This window comes from Triturus cristatus, chromosome 8, assembly GCF_964204655.1.
Source record: "Triturus cristatus chromosome 8, aTriCri1.1, whole genome shotgun sequence".
Classification (NCBI taxonomy): domain Eukaryota; kingdom Metazoa; phylum Chordata; class Amphibia; order Caudata; family Salamandridae; genus Triturus; species Triturus cristatus.
In genome coordinates, this window is record NC_140591.1 from 130,020,281 (window position 1) to 130,033,788 (window position 13,508).

Below are 13,508 nucleotides of genomic sequence, written 5' to 3' on the forward strand. Positions count from 1 at the left end.
AGAAGTCTTAAGCTGTTTTTTTGTGTTTTGATCTTTTCCTATGCTGAAGTTTTCTTCTTTTTTATCTTTATTTTATTTCTTCTTTCTCTGCTGTTAATCTTGCCATGCTGTTGGCATGTCTCATACTCCTCTTCATTAGTTGTCTTCTTTCCCCGGATCACGTCTGGAGGGGTTTCGCCCTCGCTGGGAAGCCGTCCGCGAAGGTGGGCGCCTGAGGCGTGTGCGAGCGGGCAGCCAGTGGGACACCACGGACAGCCACGTGCGGCACGCAGCCAGGTGCCCCGGGACGGGCGCGAGGGGGACCGGTCACCAGGCCCCCTTCTCGGGGGGCCAGGCGAGCAGGCGGCATAACTCCGCGGCAGGACCCGGCCAGGGACCCTGCCACGGGTGCTCGGGGGGTCTGACCTTGTGGGGGGGATGAAGGGGAAGCAGAGCTCACCCTGCGACGGTCCTAGCCGCGTCCCGGGGAAGCCCTGGGCAATTGACAATCGAGCGACCCTCAGACAGGCATAGCCCCGGGAAGAACCCGGGGCCGCAAGGTGTGTTCAAAGTGTCGATGAGCAATGTGTTCTGCAATTCACACTAATTCTCGCAGCTAGCTGTGTTCTTCCTCGACGCGCGAGCCGAGTGATCCACCGCCAAGAGTCACAGGGAACTTTTCGAAAACTTCTTTTTCTTCTGTTTTCCTATGCATTTCCTTATCTCACTTTCTCTCTTCTTTTCCTCTATGTTCTTTTTGACTACTTTTATAATATTTGCTTTCTTTTGTTCCCCTGTTTTTATATCTTTTTTTGTATAATCAATGATTTTATTTTTTCTCCTTTCCCTTTTTTGCAGCTTGTTACCCTTGTACCTATATTCTTATCCCCATGTATCAAACATGTTTATTGTTGTCTTGTCGAACGTTCGTGGACTTGGCCAGCCGGTCAAATGACAAAAGGTACTATCTCACTTATCTAAAGTTAATTCTCAAATTGCCTTGCTACAGGAATCACATTTTAATGTTTCTGAATCTGTTAAATTGAAGAGCCAGTGGGTTGGTCAGGTATTTTTCTCTGCAGCAGTTCATCATAAAGGGGCTTTTGCTATTCCCTGCCATAAAACATTGAGACTACAAGTTGTATCTACTAAATATGACACTACCAGAAGATTTAGTGTTCCTCAATGTTGTTTTAGACAACATGCATATTATCTTATTTAATGTTGATGGCCCTGTTAAATCTAACCCTTATTTAAATAAAATTAAAACTTGCTAATGTCTTTACCCCTAATAATATTAATGTTTGGTGACTTCAACCAATTTTTGGACTCTTTAGCAGATAGAAAGTCAAAACGTAAGCTCAAACCAGATAAATCGCATAAAACATTCGAATCAGCAATTACTTCTGGACCATTATTTAATGTTTGGAAGACCTGCAAACCTGATAAATTGAACTTCTCTTTATTCTTCAAATTTGCATAATACAATGTCCAGAATTGGCTATATTTTAGTTACTAAAGCACTACCTTCTAGCCTGCAATCTGCTGAAATTGGGTCTATTTTTATCTCTGATGATGCCCCGATACTGGCTTCATTAGATAGTTCTAATATTAACTCCAAAACTGGTAGATGGATATTCAAAGAGGCTATATTGTCAAATACTCAGTTTATTATAGCAGCTAATACTTTTATAAAATAATGTTTTCGTTTTAATAATTAAAAAGACATTTCTATTGCCACTAATAGGATGCATTTAAAGATTCTTTTCTGGCTGCACCATGTCTTATACTGCCAGGGAAAAATGTGTTTGTGCTCAAAATGTGCTCCTTTTGGAACACCTTAAGACACTTAAGCCTACTTATTTTACTTACAATTCCTCATCAATGCTTCATGACTTGATTAAGGCTATACCAGAACAAATCATACTCACTATTGTTGATACAGATAATATTCTGCTTAAAATCAAATTTCAATTCCAAGGGGACCAGAATAAAGCTGGTAAAATGCTTGCTAATTGTTTTAAAATAAAATCAGAATGGAAGGATATTCGATGAATCAATAATCAAGTAACTAAGTCTATCTGAATATCGAACACTAAAATTTCTGACTCTTTGCCATCCTTCTATTAAAAAAACAATAGTGATGACAATACCGCAACTTCATTCAAAGTTCAGAAATATTTTGATGTTATCCCTCAACCACCCTCTCCTATAGATACCTTTGGCAAGCTAGGAGTTAATATTACACTCTAGTTGGTTTCAGATGCAATTAAATCTTTGAAGAGGGCAAAAGCACCTGGTCCCAGTGGTTTCTCTATTGAAATCTTCTCATTCACGTTTCCTTTTTTTTTTCTAAATTATTAGAATTTTTTAACTCTTATATTTCTGATTCATAGATAGTGGCTCTTTTGGAAGCCTTAATAACCTTAATCTTAAAACAGATAAAGACCATAGATTTTATAAGAATAATATCCTATTTGAATTATCAAATACAACTGCAGGATCTTTGCCAAAATCTTAGCTTCATGTTTAGAGTCTGTTATTCCTCTTCCAGTAAAATCTGACCAATCTGGTATTATAAATGATCAGACTTGATGCTGACAATGGTAGAATGATCTCTAGTATTGAACGCCTAGCTTGAAATGTTAACTCCCAATTGGCAGCCCTCTCACTAAATGTTACAACAAACAAATGATGGACGGAATGCTGACAATGCAGACATTCATGAGAACAGTCCAGCCCGAACTGCCAAGCCATGTCTTTCCTGGAGCGGAATCAAGCATCCTGGGACCGGTTTCTGGCTATCAGCCATCATCAGCCAGGATAGCTTGACTCCAGTGGCGTAGTGAGCACGGGTCCCATGTCTGGGAATACCCATCCCACTTAGGGCGAAAAGCGTTACAACAAACAAATGATGGACGGAATGCTGACAATGCAGACATTCTCCCCCAGTCAAGAGATCTGGGTTAAATCCATCGTTCTTTTGCCCACTACACCACCCCAGTTTAGACATGGCCATATACAAATCAGTCTTGACCCTGTGCCTCATGGGAACAGTCCAGCCCGAACTGCCAAGCCATGTCTTTCCTGGACCAGAATCAAGCATCCTAGGACCGGTTTCTGGCTATCAGCCGTCATCAGCCAGGATAGCTTGACTCCAGTGGCGTAGTGAGCACAGGTCCCACGTCTGGGAATACCCATCCCACTTAGGGCGAAAAGCGTTACAACAAACAAATGATGGACGGAATGCTGACAATGCAGACATTCTCCCCCAGTCAAGAGATCTGGGTTAAATCCATCGTTCTTTTGCCCACTACACCACCCCAGTTTAGACATGGCCATATGCAAATCAGTCTTGACCCTGTGCCTCATGAGAACAGTCCAGCCCGAACTGCCAAGCCATGTCTTTCCTGGACCGGAATCAAGCATCCTAGGACCGGTTTCTGGCTATCAGCCGTCATCCGCCAGGATAGCTTGACTCCAGTGGCGTAGTGAGCACGGGTCCCACGTCTGGGAATACCCATCCCATTTAGGGCGAAAAGCGTTACAACAAACAAATGATGGACGGAATGCTGACAATGCAGACATTCTCCCCCAGTCAAGAGATCTGGGTTGAATCCATCGTTCTTTTGCCCACTACACCACCCCAGTTTAGACATGGCCATATGCAAATCAGTCTTGACCCTGTGCCTCATGGGAACAGTCCAGCCCGAACTGCCAAGCCATGTCTTTCCTGGACCGGAATCAAGCATCCTAGGACCGGTTTCTGGCTATCAGCCGTCATCCGCCAGGATAGCTTGACTCCAGTGGCGTAGTGAGCACGGGTCCCACGTCTGGGAATACCCATCCCACTTAGGGCGAAAAGCGTTACAACAAACAAATGATGGACGGAATGCTGACAATGCAGACATTCTCCCCCAGTCAAGAGATCTGGGTTAAATCCATCGTTCTTTTGCCCACTACACCACCCCAGTTTAGACATGGCCATATGCAAATCAGTCTTGACCCTGTGCCTCATGGGAACAGTCCAGCCCGAACTGCCAAGCCATGTCTTTCCTGGACCAGAATCAAGCATCCTAGGACCGGTTTCTGGCTATCAGCCGTCATCAGCCAGGATAGCTTGACTCCAGTGGCGTAGTGAGCACGGGTCCCACGTCTGGGAATACCCATCCCACTTAGGGCGAAAAGCGTTACAACAAACAAATGATGGACGGAATGCTGACAATGCAGACATTCTCCCCCAGTCAAGAGATCTGGGTTAAATCCATCGTTCTTTTGCCCACTACACCACCCCAGTTTAGACATGGCCATATGCAAATCAGTCTTGACCCTGTGCCTCATGGGAACAGACCAGCCCGAACTGCCAAGCCATGTCTTTCCTGGACCGGAATCAAGCATCCTAGGACCGGTTTCTGGCTATCAGCCGTCATCAGCCAGGATAGCTTGACTCCAGTGGCGTAGTGAGCACGGGTTCCACGTCTGGGAATACCCATCCCACTTAGGGCGAAAAGCGTTACAACAAACAAATGATGGACGGAATGCTGACAATGCAGACATTCTCCCCCAGTCAAGAGATCTGGGTTAAATCCATCGTTCTTTTGCCCACTACACCACCCCAGTTTAGACATGGCCATATGCAAATCAGTCTTGACCCTGTGCCTCATGGGAACAGTCCAGCCCGAACTGCCAAGCGATGTCTTTCCTGGACCGGAATCAAGCATCCTAGGACCGGTTTCTGGCTATCAGCCGTCATCAGCCAGGATAGCTTGACTCCAGTGGCGTAGTGAGCACAGGTCCCACGTCTGGGAATACCCATCCCACTTAGGGCGAAAAGCGTTACAACAAACAAATGATGGACGGAATGCTGACAATGCAGACATTCTCCCCCAGTCAAGAGATCTGGGTTAAATCCATCGTTCTTTTGCCCACTACACCACCCCAGTTTAGACATGGCCATATGCAAATCAGTCTTGACCCTGTGCCTCATGGGAACAGTCCAGCCCGAACTGCCAAGCCATGTCTTTCCTGGACCGGAATCAAGCATCCTAGGACCGGTTTCTGGCTATCAGCCGTCATCAGCCATGATAGCTTGACTCCAGTGGCGTAGTGAGCACGGGTCCCACGTCTGGGAATACCCATCCCACTTAGGGCGGAAAGCGTTACAACAAACAAATGATGGACAGAATGCTGACAATGCAGACATTCTCCCCCAGTCAAGAGATCTGGGTTAAATCCATCGTTCTTTTGCCCACTACACCACCCCAGTTTAGACATGGCCATATGCAAATCAGTCTTGACCCTGTGCCTCATGGGAACAGTCCAGCCCGAACTGCCAAGCCATGTCTTTCCTGGACCGGAATCAAGCATCCTAGGACCGGTTTCTGGCTATCAGCCGTCATCAGCCAGGATAGCTTGACTCCAGTGGCGTAGTGAGCACGGGTCCCACGTCTGGGAATACCCATCCCACTTAGGGCGAAAAGAGTTACAACAAACAAATGATGGACGGAATGCTGACAATGCAGACATTCTCCCCCAGTCAAGAGATCTGGGTTAAATCCATCGTTCTTTTGCCCACTACACCACCCCAGTTTAGACATGGCCATATGCAAATCAGTCTTGACCCTGTGCCTCATGGGAACAGTCCAGCCCAAACTGCCAAGCCATGTCTTTCCTGGACCGGAATCAAGCATCCTAGGAACGGTTTCTGGCTATCGGCCGTCATCAGCCAGGATAGCTTGACTCCAGTGGCGTAGTGAGCACGGGTCCCACGTCTGGGAATACCCATCCCACTTAGGGCGAAAAGCGTTACAACAAACAAATGATGGACGGAATGCTGACAATGCAGACATTCTCCCCCAGTCAAGAGATCTGGGTTAAATCCATCGTTCTTTTGCCCACTACACCACCCCAGTTTAGACATGGCCATATGCAAATCAGTCTTGACCATGTGCCTCATGGGAACAGTCCAGCCCGAACTGCCAAGCCATGTCTTTCCTGGACCGGAATCAAGCATCCTAGGACCGGTTTCTGGCTATCAGCCGTCATCAGCCAGGATAGCTTGACTCCAGTGGCGTAGTGAGCACGGGTCCCACGTCTGGGAATACCCATCCCACTTAGGGCGAAAAGCGTTACAACAAAAAAATGATGGACGGAATGCTGACAATGCAGACATTCTCCCCCAGTCAAGAGATCTGGGTTAAATCCATCGTTCTTTTGCCCACTACACCACCCCAGTTTAGACATGGCCATATGCAAATCAGTCTTGACCCTGTGCCTCATGGGAACAGTCCAGCCCGAACTGCCAAGCCATGTCTTTCCTGGACCGGAATCAAGCATCCTAGGACCGGTTTCTGGCTATCAGCCGTCATCAGCCAGGATAGCTTGACTCCAGTGGCGTAGTGAGCACGGGTCCCACGTCTGGGAATACACATCCCACTTAGGGTGAAAAGCGTTACAACAAACAAATGATGGACGGAATGCTGACAATGCAGACATTATCCCCCAGTCAAGAGATCTGGGTTAAATCCATCGTTCTTTTGCCCACTTACCATGGTTCATTGGTATGGCTTTGGCTTTGAATTCATTTCTTTCATTTAATTGCTATATTCTAAATCGTGTGCTAGTATTTTTCTGAATGGTTGCTTTACTCCTTACATTGACTTACTTAGAGGCAAAATGGAAGGATTCCCTCTCTCCTTTGTTATTTGTTCAATGTTGGAGCCTTTCTTGGAGTGAACTCGGGGAAAACAAACATATCATGTTTTAAACATTGTGCTCTAGTAGTTAAATTATCTGACTATTCGATGATACCCTAATATATGCCCAATCTGCTTACCTCTCTGAATCCATTTTAAGAAGAGGTTTCTCTATATTGCTGCATCTCAGGTTATACACTGTATTTTAATAAAACATAAATTTTATCTTTGAACTCTATTCCCTATAAAGACGTTTTTGCTTATACGAACTTTACATGATGTCCCTCAAACATTAAATATCTTGGTATCTGATTTTCTCCTACTATTTATGACAAACTTAGGGTCTGATTACAACCTTGGTGGTCCTGAAGTAGGCTGCCACACTGTCCCCCCTCTCCAGGACCACCAAAGATGTCCGCACACTGCCCCCCATTTTAACTTGTAATTATAGGGGAGCCTTAGAAAGGCAGTGCGGTGGGCCACACACAGCTTGTTCCAGTATAACATTGACTATAAAGTCCATGCTGTCCTGGAACTGGGGATGCGTACAGACAGGGTTACACACCATGTACCCCCCTGCATACACCCTAATGAACAGGGGCAAGAGGGGCCCCTGTATGGCCCCCTTTCTTTTTTCTGACTGCCAGCAGTAACATGGAGGATATCTCCTGGACACCGCTGGCAGTGAGGAAAGTTGTAATATGATTGGCAGTGCCTCAGGGCACCACCAAGCATATTACGACTCTTAGACCGCTGCAGGACCGCGGTTCCCCAGCAGATGCAGTGGTGCAATGGCTGTCATACTGCCGAAGTCATAATTGGGCGTCGGACCGCCGGTGTGGCGGTGGCTGGACTGCTACCACCATGCACTGGTGAGTCTGGGGGCCCTCCGACTGACAGACTAGTGAGTAGCCCCTAAGTCACAATTTTATTAGGTTCAAATACAAAATACAAACCTTACTCCGCACATCCTCTTCACCATGGGTGCTCACAAACTTTCTCTCGGGGCCACATTTGCAGTGTGTTTTGTGGCCAAGGGCTGCCCCGTGGGGGCGGGGTCATTGGGGGAGGGGGCGGGGGCGGGGCTAGAGCAACAAAAAAAAACTGTGACTATGAGGTGGAACACAGGCCCCTGCAGCGGATGCCTTCATCCACTGAGCCACCGGACCCGGTATACACATATCTCTCTCTCTCTCTCTCGCTCTCCTTCCATCTCGCTATCTCTCTCTCCCTCTCTCTATCTCCGTGCCTCTGTCTCCCTCCCTCTCTCCATCTCTCTCTGACTCTCTGTCTCCATCCCTCTCTCTGTCTCTCTCCCTCTCTCCACCTCCCTCTGTCTCCCTCTATCTGTCTCCTTCTATTTGTCTCCTTATACCTGTCTCCCTTTCTCTCTGTCTCCCTCACTCTCCGTCTACCTCTCTCTCTGTCTCCCTCTCTCTCTCTGTCCCCCTCTCTCTCTGTCTCCCTCTCTGTATCCCTCCCTCTGTCTGTCTCCCTCTGTCTCCTTCCTTCTGCCTCCCTCCCTCTGTCTGTCTCCCTCTCCTTCCCTCTGCCTCCCCTGACTCCCTCCATCTGTCTCCCTCCCCATGTCTCCCTCTGTCTGTCACCCTCCTCTCTCTGCCTGTCGCCCTCCTCCCTCTGTCTGTCTTCCTCTGTCTCTCTCTGTCTGTCTCCCTCCCTTTGTCTGTTGGCCACTGTCGCCTTCTCTGTCTCCTTCTGTCTCCCTCCCTCTGTCTCCCTCCCTGTCTCCCTCCCTCTGTCTCTCCCTCTGTCTCCCTCCCTCTGTCTCCCTCTTTCTGTCTCCTTCTGTCTGTCTCTCCCTGCCTCCCTCTGTCTGTATCACTGTCTCCCTTCCACTCCCTGTCTCCCTCTGTCTCCCTCTGTCTCCCTCTCTGTCTCCCTCTCCATCTCTCTGTCTCTCTGCCTCTCTGTCTCTGGCTGTCTCTGCCTCTATCTGTCTGTCCCTGTCTCTGCCTCTATCCGTCTCTGTCTGTCCCTGTCTCTGTTTGTCCCTGTCTCTGTCTCCCTCCCTCTGTCTCCCTTTCTGTCTCAGTCTGTCTCTGTCTCTGTCTGCCCCGTCACTGACTCTGCCTCTATCTGTCTCTGTCTGTCCCTGTCTCTGTCTGTCTCTATCTCTGTCTGTTTCTGCCGCTAACTGTCTCTGTCTGTCTCTGCCTCTATCTGTCTCTGCCTCTATATGTCCCTGCCTCTATATGTCCCTGCATCTATATGTGTTTCTTTCTCTGTCTCTCTATGTCTCTATCGCTGTCTGTCTCTGTCTGTCTCTGCCTCTATCCATCTCTGCCTCTGTCTCTGTCAGTCTGTCCCTGTCTCTGCCTCTATCTAGTTCTGTCTGCCCCTGTCTCTATCTGTCTCTGCCTCTATCTGGCTCTGGCTCTATCTGTCTCTGTCTGTATCTGCCTCTGCCTCTATCTGTTTCTGTCTCTATCTGTCAGTCTGTCCCTGTCTCTCTCTGTCTCTATCTGTCTCTATCTCTAGCTGTCTCTGTCTCTGTCTGTTTCTGTCTCTCCCTACTGCCCTCTGTCAGCCTCTGTCACCTCACCCGACTCTCACACCCTGCTGTCCTCTGTCTTTCTTTGTCACCTCACCCCCGCTTGTGTGGCAGCTGAGGCAACTTCCCTTTACGGGCACACACACAGCCCCACTCGAGTACTTCACAGGTCTTTAAGAGACCATTTGCATGATAAAAAGGCTTTGTTGTATTTCACCCCTTCTTAGCGCCCCTGCAGCTCCACTCGGACTATCATTTGAATCGCCCGGCCCCCACAGAGCAGAGTGTGTGTTTGCTGACACTGTAAAAAAAAAAAAAGAACACCGGAACGATGTCTGCAAGGTCCGCGGGCCGCCAAGAAAGACTTGCCGGGCCACTGGCGGCCCGCGGGCCATTCTATGAGTACCCGTGCACTACACTATTTTCATGTTAACTTTTAAAATCCCTGAATACTATTTTAAACAACTTGACAGCATTTTTATGGAATAATAAAAAAACACGTATTTCTACAACCAAAACTTGAAGGTGGTATTCGATTTCCATATTTTAAACGGTATCATTCCTCCTTTTTAATTAGACAGTGTTGTGCTATGGCTTATGGCTTCTAAGATCAACCTTTACCAATTTGAATTACTTTTGAACATTCTCTATTTAATTACTTTGCTTTTAACAACACTGTGCACATGTCAAACTTAAATTTTCCACACTTTTTATTAAATAGAATACACTTTGATAAATTTACATTCCAACAGTGTTTCTTGTGTTCCTCCATTTAGTATAATAAATATCTTAATATACTCAAACATCATTTTTTTAAACATTGGAAATATTTTAGACATTGGAACAACATTTTTATTTCTCCAAGTATCACATGACTCCTGGCCATTACCACCTGTACCAAAAGTATCTTGTTGGAAATGGCCCTTTTTGCAGGGTTAGCCCCAAACTTTTTGCTTCTTCCTCCCTTGTTTTTCCTGACCTGTGGTTGTTGGCTATGGAACTCTGGGCACTTTACCACTGCTGATCAGTGCTAAAGTGCATATGCTCTCCCTGTAAATTGTAATTTTGATTGGTTGTCTATGATTGGCATATTTGTTTTACCAGTAGGTCTCACTGAGTGTGCCAGGGCTGGTGATTCAAATGCTTCTAGTGGGCTTGCAGCACTGATTGTGCCACCCACAGGAGTAGCCCTAAAATGGTGTCTCAGGCCTGCCATCGCAGTGCCTGTGGGCTGTTGCCAACTGCCATGTTGTCCTGGCCAGTGTACACACTTGCCAGGCTTGACCCTTCCCTTTTCTTACACATTGGAAACCCATATGGTAGGCCCTAGGTCCCCCCTGGACAGGGTGCAGTGTATGTGAAAGGTAGGACATGTACTAGTGTAGGTGACATGGCCTGATAGTGAAATACTGCCAATTTCTTTTTTCACTATTGAGAGGCTATCTTGCCCATAGGTTAGAATGGGGAATGCTGTGTATCATATTTACCTGCATATCTTCCCATAGCGGCAAGATAGACATATGGAGTCTGGTATCCCTGAGCTCAGAATTTGATAAAAACATCTTTTTAGGAAAGATGGTTTTTAAATTCCGTGTTTGAAAATTGCACTTTTAGAAAGTGGCTATTTTCCTGTTCCACCTTTCTGTGTGCCTCTGCCAGTTTGTGTATTGACTGGCTGGTTTGTGAGTGACAGGGGCTAGGGGTGGCACCAGGAGGGAGGGTGAGTCAGCACTAGGCTGAATAGACCTATCTGCACCTAGACTGGTGGGAGGAGTTGCACCTGGGCCTGAATAGGGCTGTGCCTGCCTTCCACAATGCTGGCTCCACCTCCTGTGGTGTGTCTGATGGGCCTGGCCTCCCCTCACAAAGAAAGAAGACATGCCCTGGCAGAGGGCACATAGAACTGGTTTGGACTGGGTCCTGGCCCCCTCACACATGTAAGAACAAATACTTTTGGGGTATAAATATAAGACCTGAAACCCCAGTAAAATTAGACTCCTTCTGCAATCAAGTTGACTCTCCGCCAAAGAAGATCAACCGAAGAGACTGAGGAAAAGGACTACCCTTGCTTTGTGATCTGGGGCTGACTTGCAGTTTGCTGTGATTAGTAAGGAAGATGTGTGAGGAACTTTGCTGTATGCTGTGTTCCCCTCCTGCTTTCAGAAAGGACTTTGCTGTGTGCTGTGTCCTACCATGTCTCCAAGTGCCTGAGATGAGCTGGCCTCCTGTTATAACTCAGGAACATAAAAGTTAATCTAAGGACTTCCCTCAAACTCATCCTACATCGTGCTCTGCTGTCCCTGCTGACTCTGGGCTGACCTGGGTGACCCAAGAACGCTGCTGAGGTCCTTTGTGCCACCTGACTGACGTGCACGGTTATTATTGTGCCCAGTGTGAATTTCGGAGGACCGGCGCTTTGTTCTTGCCAGCCCCTGTCTTGCCTGGGGTGTCGTGACGAGGTTGCTGCCACCGTACCGGGAGCACTGAAGTGGCCCCGCCCTCTGGTATTGCTGCTTTGTGAGGGCTTTGTTCACGGCCACCGCCCAGTATTCACGAGATTGCTGTTTCAGGATTCACCGCTGCAGACCTGGGGTCCACCGACGCCATCATCCTGCCGCGCTGGGATTGGTCCCAGCCGGAACTGGTTGCCCAGCAACGTGAAGACGCTCTTGCAGGATACACCTCCGCAGGCCCGGGAAGCCCATGACATCATCCCCCTGCCGCGCTGGGATTGGCCCAGCGGGAGAGAGAACTGCCTGGCAAGTGGAGACACGGCTACACTGGAGACCGGGGAGCGGCAACAGGAGGAAGCTGCCCCACCGGTACCCAGACCACAGAGGACTGAATCAAGGTAAAGGAACCCGGATTCTCGACCAGGGCATAGGGCGGTAATTGTTGAAGCTCGTGGCCAGCCATAGTTACTCGCACAGTGATGAGGGGAAAATTGAGCTTGCAGTAGCAACGCACACTCACGCAGCGCCAAGGGGAGTAGTGAGATAATCAGCAGCGACGAGCACTCGTGCCACTGACACGGGGTGGATTTGTGGCATTTGAACTAGAGTTTGTAACAGAAGAGCATTACAAGAGTGAACTAGGTGGATAACAAGGAACATTACAAGAGTGAAGTGTGCTATTAACAAGGATAATTTCTACAGTGAACTTTGAACCCTACCAGTTTATTTTGGCTAAAGAAACCTATCAAGAGATATTTCTAAAGAAGGAGTAATTTATGTATGTGCATTTTTGAACATTTTGATCTGATCTAAGCTATATAAAGATAATATATTTGTATAATAACTAGTGTAGTGTCCATTTGGGGATAAGCCTGTCTGCTCGTGCCAAGCTACCAAGGGGGTGAGCAGGGGTAATCAACAGTGTGTACCTCCTTACCCTGATTAGAAGCGAGGGTCCCTATTTGAACAAAGGTGTTTACCTCTGCCAACTAGAGACTCCCAGTTCTAACATATCTCTAGATACACTTTTACATGGCTCTATTCCCAAGGCTGCTCTCATTTATAAACTTTCTTATAACCAAATTCCACTAGATCTAAAAGTACTTCGCAACTGTTATGGAAAGACAACTTAGCTATATCGTTCCCTCTATTATTTTAAGGTAATATATGGAATAAAATTTTCAAAACCTCTAGTGCTGCTAACATTGTGTAGTTATTCTTTTTTATATACATAAAAACTACTATTACCCCAGAACATATTGCAAAGTTTGACACATTCTCTTCTATGCTGCCCCTGTTCTAATTATAATGTCTCTATGTAATTGTTGCCATGTTAAAGCTTTCTGTATATTAGTTTGGTCTAAGTGCTTAAATACTTTTCAATGTACTATTCTGTTTGCATTGCAGAATGTTTTCTTAGGTTCTCTTATTGATAATTTACCTAGCATACCTCTATTGTTAGATCTTTTTATTGCACCTACTTTTAAAGTAATACTCTCTTGTTAAAAAGATTTCTGTAAGTTATCTGTATTTACTTGGTGGAATGTTATATTTGGTGAACATATAATACATATTTTATCATCTCCTGCTATACTCCAAAAGGTTAAATCTGTTCTATGCTGGTTACCTTTAACTCATTTTCTCTCTTTGTACTCATCACGATCTTAATTTTTCTTCCTCCTGCTTTTTCCCTCAACCTCCCCTTCCTTCTTCTCTCTACAATTTTCCTATTCTCTTCCTCTGTTCCTCTTTTTATACATAAACAAATCTTTTTCTGTACTACCAAAATGATTGCTTAATGAACTTGCAATAAAAATCACTACAAAATAGATATACACCAGAAATAGTGTTACCTAAGATAAGTAATTT

At 46.5% G+C, this 13,508-nt stretch overlaps 1 non-coding gene across 1 annotated transcript; it reads right to left on the reverse strand.

Annotated features, from left to right (window-relative positions):
- Positions 1-493: 493 nt before the first annotated feature.
- LOC146801684 (5.8S ribosomal RNA) lies at positions 494-647 on the reverse strand. The gene has a single exon (XR_014968351.1). It is a non-coding gene; the product is annotated as a 5.8S ribosomal RNA (ribosomal RNA).
- Between the last annotated feature and the right edge of the window lie 12,861 nt (positions 648-13,508).